This window comes from Sycon ciliatum, chromosome 13, assembly GCF_964019385.1.
Source record: "Sycon ciliatum chromosome 13, ocSycCili1.1, whole genome shotgun sequence".
NCBI lineage: Eukaryota > Metazoa > Porifera > Calcarea > Leucosolenida > Sycettidae > Sycon > Sycon ciliatum.
This window is the reverse complement of record NC_088655.1, coordinates 3,343,111-3,347,315: the sequence shown is the minus strand read 5'-3', so window position 1 is coordinate 3,347,315 and position 4,205 is coordinate 3,343,111.

The following is a 4,205-nucleotide window of genomic DNA, read 5'->3' as shown; positions in this document are numbered from 1 at the left end:
ACCACCACCATCACCTGATCACCACCACCATTGACCATTAAATTTGAGCCGGCGCAAGCGAAAAGGGACCTTATCCTGCTGCACGTGATTTTGAGAAAACCGCACTTGAAGTGAATCAGCTGATTCTCAGCTGTCACGTTCGGATCGAACTTGAAACTGTTCGTTTTTTGGCAATACGCGACTTCTTTGGAGCTCAGTCATTCTTTCTATTGGAGAGCCAGTATCCTACAGCTCCTGTAGAAGAAAACCCTGGCTAAATCGACACACATACCACCGATCGGCGATCAAAATCGATCGACCGTGACACGTCGACACCTAGTACCTCCGCTGAATAGAATCGCACGCGCGAGAGGAAAGACAAAAAGTTGCTTTCACAGTTTCAGTGCAGTTGTCTTGCCGTCTTCGCTTTCTGCTAAGTCCTTGGGTCGGCGTAGCTCTTCGCTATGAGCCATCGTAAATGTTTCACCGTGAACGAAGCGCTGAAATCTCTCCTGGAAGAGGATGAGGCTGAAGTTTTTGGTGATGAAGAGGAGTCGGACGCCAGTGATGTTTCGGTTCAATCTGACGACGGCGACGATGATGGCGATGACGATGACGATGGTGAACACTTTCTTGAGCAGCGAGTGGATGTCGACGCAGCAGCAGAGCTGTATGTCGGAAAGGCAGAGCCCAAACCTCCGCAGGCTAGCTCCGCAGCAGCTTGTGCAGCGACCGTTGCGCGGGCAGAGGAGGATGACACTGTTCGTCAAAAAGAGAACTGCGGATGTTCAAAAAATTGCTTGCAGCAATTTGACCCAGCTGACATCGAGACGTCGATCCTGAACATGAGAGAAATGGAGTCGCACGAGAGTGAGCTGGTGGTCCTGGGCCTTTTTGAAGCTTTGAGTCATCCTGAAACAGTTTTTGAGAGTGGAGAGAAGCGCAAGAGGGAGCGTTTTACCTACAAATTCCAAGGACTGACTGTGTGGGTGCGTTCCGTCACGTGTACGCACTGTCTAGCAAGAGGCTGAAACGGTACAGAAGCCACCTGGAGAAGAATGGGCTTGTGCCACTAGTGCATGGCAACACAGGCAAACGGCCACACAATGCCCTGGAGTTTGCTGTTGTGAAGTACTGCGTGGAATACATCACTGGGCACGCGGAAGTGTTTGGAGTTCCACATCCTGCGCCACTCCGTGGCAGAGACGACACGCCACCTATCTTCCTTCCAGCATCGCAAACGTACAAGTCCGTGCATGCAGACTTCTGCGACTGCTGCCACAAGGAGGGTAAGAAGTCTGTATCCTTGTCGACGTTCCGCTCCATCTGGCACCAGACATTACCGCATATTAAGTTCATGACGGCTCGCATGGATGTTTGCCCTGTGTGCGAGGACTTGCGGCGCAACGTGATGGCGGCTGGGAGTGAGGAGCAGAAGACGACCGCATGCACTCAGCTGACTGACCATGTTCATAGGGCCCAGAGTCAATTCGGAAATATCCGAAACAGCACAAGCAAGAAGCAGCTCCAAAAAAGTCAGTTCCTCGCGCATGCACATCCGAAAACGGACTGCACTGCAACACAATGTCTGCCGTGAACGTGCAGAGCACGCGGCTACCACGCGTTGATAGATCTAATACCGAGCACGGCACTCTAATCTTTATTTCCACGATGGCCCATGGTCAATAGGGAAGATTATGATGCCTGTGTTGGCCTAGCATTTTAAGAATTCCACACCCTCGTGCCCACAGCTGTCCAGGAGAAGCTGCAGTTCCGGTGTGAGTTGCGACGCTGAATCAATCGCAACTGTGTCGCTGATAAGACTTTCTAGACGACCAATAGCCCACGTTTGAATGGAGACTGAGGGGAATGGAAGGCTGGATCTGATTTCTTCCATGAACGCCATCATATCCGAGGCAACAGGAAACGCAGAGTCAATTCGGATCGATGATCACAGCCGAAACTGCTAAAGTGATTCCAGAACTGACTTGAAATACACAACACTCAGTTCCAGGAGCGACACTGACTCACGCTGCTATCTGGTGTTCACGAGGTGTTTGTCGCGCTGGAAACGGAGCATCTCTGTAAGTTTGTATCCCTGGTGATGTTTGTGCCTGGAGAGCACTATATAAGTGGTGCTCTTCAGGCACAATCTTCCTCAGCCTACTCAAGCTCAACTGATCAGGGGTGAATTCCTCGAAACACTGTGTATTGAGCAGGGAGTGGTGCGATCTTGCAGGTTTGCCGAGTCGAAGGTTCCATGGACTTCTCGTATGCTCTGGATGACAGTCGTGAGTCAGTCAAGTGTCAAGTAAAGTCGGCGGAATAGCGCGAGCTCCGGTGCGGGGAGCAAACCTTTTCAAATCATCGCCGAAGTCGCAACCACTACTTCGTACTCACTTCTTCTTGCAAGAATGATCACTGGTAACTTTGTTCATCTGGACAGCGAGCGTCTGCAAGATACAGCGACTGAAAAAGTGAACTACTGAACACCCGATAACGACAACAACGACTGACTGACGTTCGTCTCGCTCACAGCAAAAATGACTGACCTTGCAGAGATAGGCGTATGAAAGAAGTAAACAAAAATTTTACTGTTTGCATGGGTTTTATCAGATACTAATACACGTGTGCACTGAACTACACGTTGATCTACGAAGCCTAGCTAACTTGGCCCGCTACTGCGCTAGTCTTGGCCCGGGCCGTCACATCCTAGATCCCTGGTACAGTGGTAGACTACTACATGTACTTACTAGTATAGTAGTAGCTAGCTACGTAGCCTAGGTCTATGGTCTACGTGGGGCTAGGCCATAGGGGGTTGCCAACTTGCCATCCACGCGTTCTCATTTTAGCTCGAGGTCATCACTTGAACCCACTCAGCGCCCATGCCAGTGAGCAGCCGCCTTGGCTTGGCATACTACTACTATACTAGTACCTGCTGACTAAGGTCCGTTAGACTTTACTCTTTAGTTTAGTATAATAGCCTACAGATTACAGTCATCAATATGATGATTGTCATGATGAGCTGCGACTATAGTCATTGGTATTGTACCGGCACATGAGTCATGACTGTGTGATTGTGTAGACACGTAAGTCGTAACAGTAAAAAGTCATGGACTACTAACACCTTTTAATTTAAAGGGGACGTGCATCGATTTTTCAAGTAGGGCTCAGATGAAAGACAATTTTCATAGTGGTTCCGATGGTATCTCTCGCCTCCGTACGATATTGCAAACTTTAGGGCTCACAGTACGTATTCTGATTGCCAGTGGACATCAGCACCATTTTGATTGGGGCACTCAAGTAACTGTCATTACGTAGAAACAAGAGTAGCTGTGACGTCAAACTTCAACGGGCTATGGGGAACCCACTTATACTAGCTATAGTTATTCCTCGTCCTCACCCAAGTACTACTGTATACATGTAGCGGACATGGAAATCCAGTCGATTGACCGGGGACGTAGAAACAAGAGTAGCTGTGACGTCAAACTTCAACGGCCTATGGGGAGCCCACTTATACTACCATGCACACTGCAGCGCGCTAGCGCGCTTGCATGCGTGTATACCGCTCATAGTATCCACGGCTGCATGGCGAGCGCCCTGGGACCGCTAGGCGTGCGACAGGTTTCCATGTCCACTACAGAGTACAGTAGCACTAGGCTATAAAAAGCTAGTCATTTCACTCTCAGTGTCATTTTGCAAGACATTCTAGACGAAGACGCTTCGAGTTTTGTGTCTCGTGGCTCTGGTGGCATGTCTTTGAGGTTGCCTGACCTGGTTCAATTTTTGTTTCTTCCATCTGAATCAAACGTTATCAAAATCCTCAGTGGTATTATTCAGACGTTTTCGGGTTCTGCGGTCCTTCTCTAGAAATGTGAGCGATCTTACTGGTGGGCTCAACTGAGCCGTGCACAACTTCTCTCTCAGCTGAAGTTTCAAACATGGCGGCAAAGGAGCCTCGTGTTTCTGGCAAACAGATGGAGCAGTAGTCAAGGTGCGTTATGCATAAGTATGATCACTTGTTCTACAGTAAACCAAATCTCTGCTACAGTCATGTAGTTATAGGAGGCAGGCTTTGTATGAAAGGCAGCTTGCAAGGTGAAGTTAGATTGGCAATGATCTTACCTGATTTGAATTTCCTAGTTTCTTTCCATTTACTATTCATCCGATCTATTTTACAAGTAATTTTACATCCCAAATCAAATAGGCAAATATGCACATAGCCA